Below are 12,102 nucleotides of genomic sequence, written 5' to 3' on the forward strand. Positions count from 1 at the left end.
TCACAGAGTATGGTCTGGACCTGCTCTTTTATGAAAAGCACAGTTAGATAACTCTTGTTGTGATTTGGCGCAGTATAAGTAAAATTGAATTGAATTGAATTGAATTACCTGAACCTCAACTTCCTAGCCTCATAGTTAACGGTTTACGTTCCTGGATCCGTCTTACATTCCTGCTGTCTGCCTACGTTCCCAGATCCTGAGGTAGGTGATCATATCGTCACTGAAAACATATCTTCAATAGCAGGATCATCCTCAATCCTTTTGTAAAACCTTTGTCTTTCTTGGAGTATATTCACTCTAATACTTTCTTAACAAATGCATATCTTTTGCTATGGTTAGATCTCGTATCCAAACTACTCTGGCAGATGTAGTAGTGTCGATGTAGCCTTGAGAAATAATTAGCAGCTGGTAGATAAAACTCCCCATCGGGAAATGAAACCCCAGTATTCCGTGTGACAGGCGGAGGCGGTCATCCAAAGTTTCATTAGGATTGTAGTCTTTGTGTTGGAACAAGTTGCACTATTTAAAAACATGCCTTTGAGATACAAGAACTTCTTCGCTTGGGACAGCAACTGACTCCCAACCCAATGGGAGCAATCCTGCGCTTTCAGATTTGGAGGGGCTGACTTTCATCCCATTTGCTTGACATTGGGCATCAGTCTGCCCCAGTGGGCGCTGTAGATCACTGCTTGATGAAGCCAACAGAACCACATAACCTTCAAAGAACAGGAAAGGAATTATAAGGTGCCCAGACTTGACACTCTCCCACCTCCTGCTGGGCCTTGTGATGTGCTCTTTCCATCACTTCACAAGATTCCCATTCAGGATCAGGAGTTCTCCTCCCATGCTGAACACAGCCTGAGCCAAGGCCCAATTTCCCCTCTAGAGTAGTCCAACGCGTTTGCCGGGACTTCCTCGAGGCCTTGTAACATTGGTTAGCGGCTGGTAGAAAATTCTCCCCGTCGGGGAATCGAACCCCGATCTTCCGCGTGACAGGCGGAGATACTGTCCATTATACTAACGAGGAATGCCTAAGCTTCATATTTGGCACATCAAGAAATAGGTGGCGCTATTCCAGCATTCAGGCCACAGTCAATACATGTGGATATATTTAAGTTTACTACATATTCGCTGGCATTCAAATCCATGACAAAGCATCTGTGACTGAATCCAGTTTAAAATCGCTATGTGTCAAAAATTAACATGTCTAACAGCATTGTAAACATTTGCAGTAAAATATAAATGGTATATTTCCGCATGAACATGCAGAAAGACCACTTTCATCAGTTTCCGTAGTGTAGTGGTTATCACGTTCGCCTCACACGCGAAAGGTCCCCTGTTCGAAACAGGGCGGAAACACATTTCTTTGTTTGTATTGACTTCGTACGGTTAAACTCTCAAGACCGTCACTGAAAAATCTCCCTGTTGTTAAATCGTGGCCAGGCCTACCGAAGTTTCCACAGTGCAGTAGTAATCACATTCAGGAACTCAGCAATACGCCGTTTAAAAATGATGCAGAAAAAATAGTCAATGCACTTGTTACTTCTAAGCTGGATTACTCCAATTCTTTATCATCAGGCTGCTCGAAAAAGTCCATGAAGACTCTTCAGCTGATCCAGAATGCTGCAGCACATGTTCTGACTGGAACCAGGAAAAGAAATCTCATCTCTCCTGTTTAAGCTTCTCTGCATTGGCTTCCTAGTGTTTGCTCTTGGTGGGAATTGTTGGGTTTCTGTAAATAAAATCACAGAGTATGGTCTGGACCTGCTCTTTTATGAAAAGCACAGTTAGATAACTCTTGTTGTGATTTGGCGCAGTATAAGTAAAATTGAATTGAATTGAATTGAATTACCTGAACCTCAACTTCCTAGCCTCATAGTTAACGGTTTACGTTCCTGGATCCGTCTTACATTCCTGCTGTCTGCCTACGTTCCCAGATCCTGAGGTAGGTGATCATATCGTCACTGAAAACATATCTTCAATAGCAGGATCATCCTCAATCCTTTTGTAAAACCTTTGTCTTTCTTGGAGTATATTCACTCTAATACTTTCTTAACAAATGCATATCTTTTGCTATGGTTAGATCTCGTATCCAAACTACTCTGGCAGATGTAGTAGTGTCGATGTAGCCTTGAGAAATAATTAGCAGCTGGTAGATAAAACTCCCCATCGGGAAATGAAACCCCAGTATTCCGTGTGACAGGCGGAGGCGGTCATCCAAAGTTTCATTAGGATTGTAGTCTTTGTGTTGGAACAAGTTGCACTATTTAAAAACATGCCTTTGAGATACAAGAACTTCTTCGCTTGGGACAGCAACTGACTCCCAACCCAATGGGAGCAATCCTGCGCTTTCAGATTTGGAGGGGCTGACTTTCATCCCATTTGCTTGACATTGGGCATCAGTCTGCCCCAGTGGGCGCTGTAGATCACTGCTTGATGAAGCCAACAGAACCACATAACCTTCAAAGAACAGGAAAGGAATTATAAGGTGCCCAGACTTGACACTCTCCCACCTCCTGCTGGGCCTTGTGATGTGCTCTTTCCATCACTTCACAAGATTCCCATTCAGGATCAGGAGTTCTCCTCCCATGCTGAACACAGCCTGAGCCAAGGCCCAATTTCCCCTCTAGAGTAGTCCAACGCGTTTGCCGGGACTTCCTCGAGGCCTTGTAACATTGGTTAGCGGCTGGTAGAAAATTCTCCCCGTCGGGGAATCGAACCCCGATCTTCCGCGTGACAGGCGGAGATACTGTCCATTATACTAACGAGGAATGCCTAAGCTTCATATTTGGCACATCAAGAAATAGGTGGCGCTATTCCAGCATTCAGGCCACAGTCAATACATGTGGATATATTTAAGTTTACTACATATTCGCTGGCATTCAAATCCATGACAAAGCATCTGTGACTGAATCCAGTTTAAAATCGCTATGTGTCAAAAATTAACATGTCTAACAGCATTGTAAACATTTGCAGTAAAATATAAATGGTATATTTCCGCATGAACATGCAGAAAGACCACTTTCATCAGTTTCCGTAGTGTAGTGGTTATCACGTTCGCCTCACACGCGAAAGGTCCCCTGTTCGAAACAGGGCGGAAACACATTTCTTTGTTTGTATTGACTTCGTACGGTTAAACTCTCAAGACCGTCACTGAAAAATCTCCCTGTTGTTAAATCGTGGCCAGGCCTACCGAAGTTTCCACAGTGCAGTAGTAATCACATTCAGGAACTCAGCAATACGCCGTTTAAAAATGATGCAGAAAAAATAGTCAATGCACTTGTTACTTCTAAGCTGGATTACTCCAATTCTTTATCATCAGGCTGCTCGAAAAAGTCCATGAAGACTCTTCAGCTGATCCAGAATGCTGCAGCACATGTTCTGACTGGAACCAGGAAAAGAAATCTCATCTCTCCTGTTTAAGCTTCTCTGCATTGGCTTCCTAGTGTTTGCTCTTGGTGGGAATTGTTGGGTTTCTGTAAATAAAATCACAGAGTATGGTCTGGACCTGCTCTTTTATGAAAAGCACAGTTAGATAACTCTTGTTGTGATTTGGCGCAGTATAAGTAAAATTGAATTGAATTGAATTGAATTACCTGAACCTCAACTTCCTAGCCTCATAGTTAACGGTTTACGTTCCTGGATCCGTCTTACATTCCTGCTGTCTGCCTACGTTCCCAGATCCTGAGGTAGGTGATCATATCGTCACTGAAAACATATCTTCAATAGCAGGATCATCCTCAATCCTTTTGTAAAACCTTTGTCTTTCTTGGAGTATATTCACTCTAATACTTTCTTAACAAATGCATATCTTTTGCTATGGTTAGATCTCGTATCCAAACTACTCTGGCAGATGTAGTAGTGTCGATGTAGCCTTGAGAAATAATTAGCAGCTGGTAGATAAAACTCCCCATCGGGAAATGAAACCCCAGTATTCCGTGTGACAGGCGGAGGCGGTCATCCAAAGTTTCATTAGGATTGTAGTCTTTGTGTTGGAACAAGTTGCACTATTTAAAAACATGCCTTTGAGATACAAGAACTTCTTCGCTTGGGACAGCAACTGACTCCCAACCCAATGGGAGCAATCCTGCGCTTTCAGATTTGGAGGGGCTGACTTTCATCCCATTTGCTTGACATTGGGCATCAGTCTGCCCCAGTGGGCGCTGTAGATCACTGCTTGATGAAGCCAACAGAACCACATAACCTTCAAAGAACAGGAAAGGAATTATAAGGTGCCCAGACTTGACACTCTCCCACCTCCTGCTGGGCCTTGTGATGTGCTCTTTCCATCACTTCACAAGATTCCCATTCAGGATCAGGAGTTCTCCTCCCATGCTGAACACAGCCTGAGCCAAGGCCCAATTTCCCCTCTAGAGTAGTCCAACGCGTTTGCCGGGACTTCCTCGAGGCCTTGTAACATTGGTTAGCGGCTGGTAGAAAATTCTCCCCGTCGGGGAATCGAACCCCGATCTTCCGCGTGACAGGCGGAGATACTGTCCATTATACTAACGAGGAATGCCTAAGCTTCATATTTGGCACATCAAGAAATAGGTGGCGCTATTCCAGCATTCAGGCCACAGTCAATACATGTGGATATATTTAAGTTTACTACATATTCGCTGGCATTCAAATCCATGACAAAGCATCTGTGACTGAATCCAGTTTAAAATCGCTATGTGTCAAAAATTAACATGTCTAACAGCATTGTAAACATTTGCAGTAAAATATAAATGGTATATTTCCGCATGAACATGCAGAAAGACCACTTTCATCAGTTTCCGTAGTGTAGTGGTTATCACGTTCGCCTCACACGCGAAAGGTCCCCTGTTCGAAACAGGGCGGAAACACATTTCTTTGTTTGTATTGACTTCGTACGGTTAAACTCTCAAGACCGTCACTGAAAAATCTCCCTGTTGTTAAATCGTGGCCAGGCCTACCGAAGTTTCCACAGTGCAGTAGTAATCACATTCAGGAACTCAGCAATACGCCGTTTAAAAATGATGCAGAAAAAATAGTCAATGCACTTGTTACTTCTAAGCTGGATTACTCCAATTCTTTATCATCAGGCTGCTCGAAAAAGTCCATGAAGACTCTTCAGCTGATCCAGAATGCTGCAGCACATGTTCTGACTGGAACCAGGAAAAGAAATCTCATCTCTCCTGTTTAAGCTTCTCTGCATTGGCTTCCTAGTGTTTGCTCTTGGTGGGAATTGTTGGGTTTCTGTAAATAAAATCACAGAGTATGGTCTGGACCTGCTCTTTTATGAAAAGCACAGTTAGATAACTCTTGTTGTGATTTGGCGCAGTATAAGTAAAATTGAATTGAATTGAATTGAATTGAATTACCTGAACCTCAACTTCCTAGCCTCATAGTTAACGGTTTACGTTCCTGGATCCGTCTTACATTCCTGCTGTCTGCCTACGTTCCCAGATCCTGAGGTAGGTGATCATATCGTCACTGAAAACATATCTTCAATAGCAGGATCATCCTCAATCCTTTTGTAAAACCTTTGTCTTTCTTGGAGTATATTCACTCTAATACTTTCTTAACAAATGCATATCTTTTGCTATGGTTAGATCTCGTATCCAAACTACTCTGGCAGATGTAGTAGTGTCGATGTAGCCTTGAGAAATAATTAGCAGCTGGTAGATAAAACTCCCCATCGGGAAATGAAACCCCAGTATTCCGTGTGACAGGCGGAGGCGGTCATCCAAAGTTTCATTAGGATTGTAGTCTTTGTGTTGGAACAAGTTGCACTATTTAAAAACATGCCTTTGAGATACAAGAACTTCTTCGCTTGGGACAGCAACTGACTCCCAACCCAATGGGAGCAATCCTGCGCTTTCAGATTTGGAGGGGCTGACTTTCATCCCATTTGCTTGACATTGGGCATCAGTCTGCCCCAGTGGGCGCTGTAGATCACTGCTTGATGAAGCCAACAGAACCACATAACCTTCAAAGAACAGGAAAGGAATTATAAGGTGCCCAGACTTGACACTCTCCCACCTCCTGCTGGGCCTTGTGATGTGCTCTTTCCATCACTTCACAAGATTCCCATTCAGGATCAGGAGTTCTCCTCCCATGCTGAACACAGCCTGAGCCAAGGCCCAATTTCCCCTCTAGAGTAGTCCAACGCGTTTGCCGGGACTTCCTCGAGGCCTTGTAACATTGGTTAGCGGCTGGTAGAAAATTCTCCCCGTCGGGGAATCGAACCCCGATCTTCCGCGTGACAGGCGGAGATACTGTCCATTATACTAACGAGGAATGCCTAAGCTTCATATTTGGCACATCAAGAAATAGGTGGCGCTATTCCAGCATTCAGGCCACAGTCAATACATGTGGATATATTTAAGTTTACTACATATTCGCTGGCATTCAAATCCATGACAAAGCATCTGTGACTGAATCCAGTTTAAAATCGCTATGTGTCAAAAATTAACATGTCTAACAGCATTGTAAACATTTGCAGTAAAATATAAATGGTATATTTCCGCATGAACATGCAGAAAGACCACTTTCGTCAGTTTCCGTAGTGTAGTGGTTATCACGTTCGCCTCACACGCGAAAGGTCCCCTGTTCGAAACAGGGCGGAAACACATTTCTTTGTTTGTATTGACTTCGTACGGTTAAACTCTCAAGACCGTCACTGAAAAATCTCCCTGTTGTTAAATCGTGGCCAGGCCTACCGAAGTTTCCACAGTGCAGTAGTAATCACATTCAGGAACTCAGCAATACGCCGTTTAAAAATGATGCAGAAAAAATAGTCAATGCACTTGTTACTTCTAAGCTGGATTACTCCAATTCTTTATCATCAGGCTGCTCGAAAAAGTCCATGAAGACTCTTCAGCTGATCCAGAATGCTGCAGCACATGTTCTGACTGGAACCAGGAAAAGAAATCTCATCTCTCCTGTTTAAGCTTCTCTGCATTGGCTTCCTAGTGTTTGCTCTTGGTGGGAATTGTTGGGTTTCTGTAAATAAAATCACAGAGTATGGTCTGGACCTGCTCTTTTATGAAAAGCACAGTTAGATAACTCTTGTTGTGATTTGGCGCAGTATAAGTAAAATTGAATTGAATTGAATTGAATTACCTGAACCTCAACTTCCTAGCCTCATAGTTAACGGTTTACGTTCCTGGATCCGTCTTACATTCCTGCTGTCTGCCTACGTTCCCAGATCCTGAGGTAGGTGATCATATCGTCACTGAAAACATATCTTCAATAGCAGGATCATCCTCAATCCTTTTGTAAAACCTTTGTCTTTCTTGGAGTATATTCACTCTAATACTTTCTTAACAAATGCATATCTTTTGCTATGGTTAGATCTCGTATCCAAACTACTCTGGCAGATGTAGTAGTGTCGATGTAGCCTTGGGAAATAATTAGCAGCTGGTAGATAAAACTCCCCATCGGGAAATGAAACCCCAGTATTCCGTGTGACAGGCGGAGGCGGTCATCCAAAGTTTCATTAGGATTGTAGTCTTTGTGTTGGAACAAGTTGCACTATTTAAAAACATGCCTTTGAGATACAAGAACTTCTTCGCTTGGGACAGCAACTGACTCCCAACCCAATGGGAGCAATCCTGCGCTTTCAGATTTGGAGGGGCTGACTTTCATCCCATTTGCTTGACATTGGGCATCAGTCTGCCCCAGTGGGCGCTGTAGATCACTGCTTGATGAAGCCAACAGAACCACATAACCTTCAAAGAACAGGAAAGGAATTATAAGGTGCCCAGACTTGACACTCTCCCACCTCCTGCTGGGCCTTGTGATGTGCTCTTTCCATCACTTCACAAGATTCCCATTCAGGATCAGGAGTTCTCCTCCCATGCTGAACACAGCCTGAGCCAAGGCCCAATTTCCCCTCTAGAGTAGTCCAACGCGTTTGCCGGGACTTCCTCGAGGCCTTGTAACATTGGTTAGCGGCTGGTAGAAAATTCTCCCCGTCGGGGAATCGAACCCCGATCTTCCGCGTGACAGGCGGAGATACTGTCCATTATACTAACGAGGAATGCCTAAGCTTCATATTTGGCACATCAAGAAATAGGTGGCGCTATTCCAGCATTCAGGCCACAGTCAATACATGTGGATATATTTAAGTTTACTACATATTCGCTGGCATTCAAATCCATGACAAAGCATCTGTGACTGAATCCAGTTTAAAATCGCTATGTGTCAAAAATTAACATGTCTAACAGCATTGTAAACATTTGCAGTAAAATATAAATGGTATATTTCCGCATGAACATGCAGAAAGACCACTTTCATCAGTTTCCGTAGTGTAGTGGTTATCACGTTCGCCTCACACGCGAAAGGTCCCCTGTTCGAAACAGGGCGGAAACACATTTCTTTGTTTGTATTGACTTCGTACGGTTAAACTCTCAAGACCGTCACTGAAAAATCTCCCTGTTGTTAAATCGTGGCCAGGCCTACCGAAGTTTCCACAGTGCAGTAGTAATCACATTCAGGAACTCAGCAATACGCCGTTTAAAAATGATGCAGAAAAAATAGTCAATGCACTTGTTACTTCTAAGCTGGATTACTCCAATTCTTTATCATCAGGCTGCTCGAAAAAGTCCATGAAGACTCTTCAGCTGATCCAGAATGCTGCAGCACATGTTCTGACTGGAACCAGGAAAAGAAATCTCATCTCTCCTGTTTAAGCTTCTCTGCATTGGCTTCCTAGTGTTTGCTCTTGGTGGGAATTGTTGGGTTTCTGTAAATAAAATCACAGAGTATGGTCTGGACCTGCTCTTTTATGAAAAGCACAGTTAGATAACTCTTGTTGTGATTTGGCGCAGTATAAGTAAAATTGAATTGAATTGAATTGAATTGAATTACCTGAACCTCAACTTCCTAGCCTCATAGTTAACGGTTTACGTTCCTGGATCCGTCTTACATTCCTGCTGTCTGCCTACGTTCCCAGATCCTGAGGTAGGTGATCATATCGTCACTGAAAACATATCTTCAATAGCAGGATCATCCTCAATCCTTTTGTAAAACTTTGTCTTTCTTGGAGTATATTCACTCTAATACTTTCTTAACAAATGCATATCTTTTGCTATGGTTAGATCTCGTATCCAAACTACTCTGGCAGATGTAGTAGTGTCGATGTAGCCTTGGGAAATAATTAGCAGCTGGTAGATAAAACTCCCCATCGGGAAATGAAACCCCAGTATTCCGTGTGACAGGCGGAGGCGGTCATCCAAAGTTTCATTAGGATTGTAGTCTTTGTGTTGGAACAAGTTGCACTATTTAAAAACATGCCTTTGAGATACAAGAACTTCTTCGCTTGGGACAGCAACTGACTCCCAACCCAATGGGAGCAATCCTGCGCTTTCAGATTTGGAGGGGCTGACTTTCATCCCATTTGCTTGACATTGGGCATCAGTCTGCCCCAGTGGGCGCTGTAGATCACTGCTTGATGAAGCCAACAGAACCACATAACCTTCAAAGAACAGGAAAGGAATTATAAGGTGCCCAGACTTGACACTCTCCCACCTCCTGCTGGGCCTTGTGATGTGCTCTTTCCATCACTTGACAAGATTCCCATTCAGGATCAGGAGTTCTCCTCCCATGCTGAACACAGCCTGAGCCAAGGCCCAATTTCCCCTCTAGAGTAGTCCAACGCGTTTGCCGGGACTTCCTCGAGGCCTTGTAACATTGGTTAGCGGCTGGTAGAAAATTCTCCCCGTCAGGGAATCGAACCCCGATCTTCCGCGTGACAGGCGGAGATACTGTCCATTATACTAACGAGGAATGCCTAAGCTTCATATTTGGCACATCAAGAAATAGGTGGCGCTATTCCAGCATTCAGGCCACAGTCAATACATGTGGATATATTTAAGTTTACTACATATTCGCTGGCATTCAAATCCATGACAAAGCATCTGTGACTGAATCCAGTTTAAAATCGCTTTGTGTCAAAAATTAACATGTCTAACAGCATTGTAAACATTTGCAGTAAAATATAAATGGTATATTTCCGCATGAACATGCAGAAAGACCACTTTCATCAGTTTCCGTAGTGTAGTGGTTATCACGTTCGCCTCACACGCGAAAGGTCCCCTGTTCGAAACAGGGCGGAAACACATTTCTTTGTGTGGGAAATTATACTCAGGTATTGTTATTATTGTGAGAAATTGTACTCAGATATTGTTATCATATTTAGACACTGTGAATGAACTTATGCATAAGTTAATGAAACAGAACTCATATCAGACATTGAATGAGGGAGAAAATGTACTGTTGCTTGGCATCCAGGTGGGGGCGATACCCTGTTGGCAAAACATTACATTTACAAGAGAACCGGATGCAGTAAGGCCAGAAAGCCACGTGTTCACTCAAAATGGAGGCAAACAAAGGAAATCCCACAGGAAACAACCCCCAACACACGCACACACCTACACATTGCCGAAGAATGTAAACAGGAAGTCGCGCCCACCCAGCCAATAGAAATACAGTTTCTAAGACGATATGACCCGCCTTGTGATGCTTTTAACCAATAGAGCTCCTTAAGAGAAGTGATATAAATAGCAAGGTACGCCACTGTTACGGGGCCTTTTTGTGAAACCTCTGAGCTAGTCATGTTCCATTGAGACCCGTGCACGTATTGATTGTCCGGAATGCATTGCTCTGTTTTTATTAATAAATCGTTTTGGTATACATAATCAAAGCTAGAGTGATTCCTTAGCTACTTGAGTCCCGACGTTTGGACCCTCCAAGTGGAATTCGCAACAAATTTGGTAGCAGAGGATGGTTTTCGAGTAGTGGTTAAACTTAGGAATTCCACGGAATCAGGATTAGAAGTTGTTTAACTCCGGGTCCAGATTCCACGGACAGTCCACGTCTGACGGAACGAGACAAAGGAGGCATTGTGTGCAAACCACGGAGGAATGGTCACTGGAGAGCTCTCAAAGAAAGAGGTAAGCTGAACCTGTTTCATCAAACTCAGCATATTGTATAATAGTATAAACCAAATTAAAGTGATCAGACCTCCGGGTGAGTACATTATGTTAAAAAATATAGACTAAAAATTATTAAGTGTTTTGTGGACATTGAGCAATGCATTCCGTTTTTCTGTTGAATGAGTGTGAGTGTGATAAATATGATTCCATAATTGTATGGAGCTACGCTGTGTGTTGAGGTTCGATAAACCTATCAGTGGACTTGCTTTAGTAGGATTACTGATAGGAGAAGGCCTGAAACGCGATAGCGAGCCAGCGTTCATAGACGATTCCAATTATTGGAGCTGCGTCTGTGAGTGGTTCGATAAACTTGTCGGTAGATTCGCTGCAAGTCGTATGCTGATGAGGGAAGGCCGCGACACAGCCAGCCAGTGTTCGGGGTAGTGGCTCCATCCACAAGGTGGGCCACCACGTGAAAGTGCGTGAGTGGGGAAACATAGAGCTGTTAAAGGATGAGTGAGTTGATAAATATGATTCCATAATTGTATGGAGCTACGCTGTGTGTTGAGGTTCGATAAACCTGTTAGTAGACTTGCTTAGTAGAATTACTGATGGGAGAAGACCTGAAACGCGATAGCGAGCCATTGTTCATAGGTGATTCCATTGGAGCTACTATACGCGAGGGATCCAAAACTTGCCGGTAGGAGTAATTGACCTACATGCCGAGGGAGGTCTCGGCGCGTACAGAGCCAGCGTTCACCATTTGGAGTCTCGGTCCATAAGACCGGGCTCAGCGAATGAGAAAATGACGATTCCATAAATTCTTTGGAGCACGTGGTGCGAGAGATTCGAAAAACCTGCAGTGTTACTGTGAGGGGAAGGTCGGGGCGCCCACGTGTCAGTGTTTGTCTAGGGAGAAACCGGCCCATAAGGCAGTTCTCAGCGGATGTAGAGAGAAGAGATAAAGAGAAGAGATAATTGTTGTTGAAAATGTAATGTATTTGTAAAGTTTGGAAAAGGATGACTGTGTGAGCCCGAGTGAAGCGTTGACAATTGACCAAGCCTCTGGTTCGTCTGTGGTGTTGCCGTTGAAGAAAGAAATACATAGGTAAAAAAATTACACATAAAAATACTGTTGGTGGAACTTATAATAAGTTCAATAGGGTGCTTTGTGGGTTATAAAAAGTAGAAGGAATTT

At 43.4% G+C, this 12,102-nt stretch overlaps 12 non-coding genes across 12 annotated transcripts; 6 read left to right on the forward strand and 6 right to left on the reverse strand.

Moving 5' to 3' along the window:
• Positions 1–955: 955 nt before the first annotated feature.
• On the reverse strand, positions 956–1,027 carry trnad-guc (transfer RNA aspartic acid (anticodon GUC)). Its single transcript has one exon. It is a non-coding gene; the product is annotated as a tRNA-Asp (tRNA).
• Positions 1,028–1,286: 259 nt separating this feature from the next.
• On the forward strand, positions 1,287–1,359 carry trnav-cac (transfer RNA valine (anticodon CAC)). The gene has a single exon. It is a non-coding gene; the product is annotated as a tRNA-Val (tRNA).
• Positions 1,360–2,699: 1,340 nt separating this feature from the next.
• Positions 2,700–2,771, reverse strand: trnad-guc (transfer RNA aspartic acid (anticodon GUC)). Its single transcript has one exon. It is a non-coding gene; the product is annotated as a tRNA-Asp (tRNA).
• Positions 2,772–3,030: 259 nt separating this feature from the next.
• trnav-cac (transfer RNA valine (anticodon CAC)) lies at positions 3,031–3,103 on the forward strand. The gene has a single exon. It is a non-coding gene; the product is annotated as a tRNA-Val (tRNA).
• Positions 3,104–4,443: 1,340 nt separating this feature from the next.
• Positions 4,444–4,515, reverse strand: trnad-guc (transfer RNA aspartic acid (anticodon GUC)). Its single transcript has one exon. It is a non-coding gene; the product is annotated as a tRNA-Asp (tRNA).
• Positions 4,516–4,774: 259 nt separating this feature from the next.
• On the forward strand, positions 4,775–4,847 carry trnav-cac (transfer RNA valine (anticodon CAC)). The gene has a single exon. It is a non-coding gene; the product is annotated as a tRNA-Val (tRNA).
• A 1,345-nt stretch (positions 4,848–6,192) lies between these two features.
• On the reverse strand, positions 6,193–6,264 carry trnad-guc (transfer RNA aspartic acid (anticodon GUC)). The gene has a single exon. It is a non-coding gene; the product is annotated as a tRNA-Asp (tRNA).
• Positions 6,265–6,523: 259 nt separating this feature from the next.
• trnav-cac (transfer RNA valine (anticodon CAC)) lies at positions 6,524–6,596 on the forward strand. The gene has a single exon. It is a non-coding gene; the product is annotated as a tRNA-Val (tRNA).
• Positions 6,597–7,936: 1,340 nt separating this feature from the next.
• trnad-guc (transfer RNA aspartic acid (anticodon GUC)) lies at positions 7,937–8,008 on the reverse strand. Its single transcript has one exon. It is a non-coding gene; the product is annotated as a tRNA-Asp (tRNA).
• A 259-nt stretch (positions 8,009–8,267) lies between these two features.
• On the forward strand, positions 8,268–8,340 carry trnav-cac (transfer RNA valine (anticodon CAC)). The gene has a single exon. It is a non-coding gene; the product is annotated as a tRNA-Val (tRNA).
• A 1,344-nt stretch (positions 8,341–9,684) lies between these two features.
• trnad-guc (transfer RNA aspartic acid (anticodon GUC)) lies at positions 9,685–9,756 on the reverse strand. The gene has a single exon. It is a non-coding gene; the product is annotated as a tRNA-Asp (tRNA).
• A 259-nt stretch (positions 9,757–10,015) lies between these two features.
• trnav-cac (transfer RNA valine (anticodon CAC)) lies at positions 10,016–10,088 on the forward strand. The gene has a single exon. It is a non-coding gene; the product is annotated as a tRNA-Val (tRNA).
• The last annotated feature ends 2,014 nt before the right edge of the window (positions 10,089–12,102 follow it).

The sequence above is a fragment of the Etheostoma spectabile genome, unplaced genomic scaffold (genome assembly GCF_008692095.1).
Source record: "Etheostoma spectabile isolate EspeVRDwgs_2016 unplaced genomic scaffold, UIUC_Espe_1.0 scaffold00018245, whole genome shotgun sequence".
Lineage (NCBI taxonomy): Eukaryota > Metazoa > Chordata > Actinopteri > Perciformes > Percidae > Etheostoma > Etheostoma spectabile.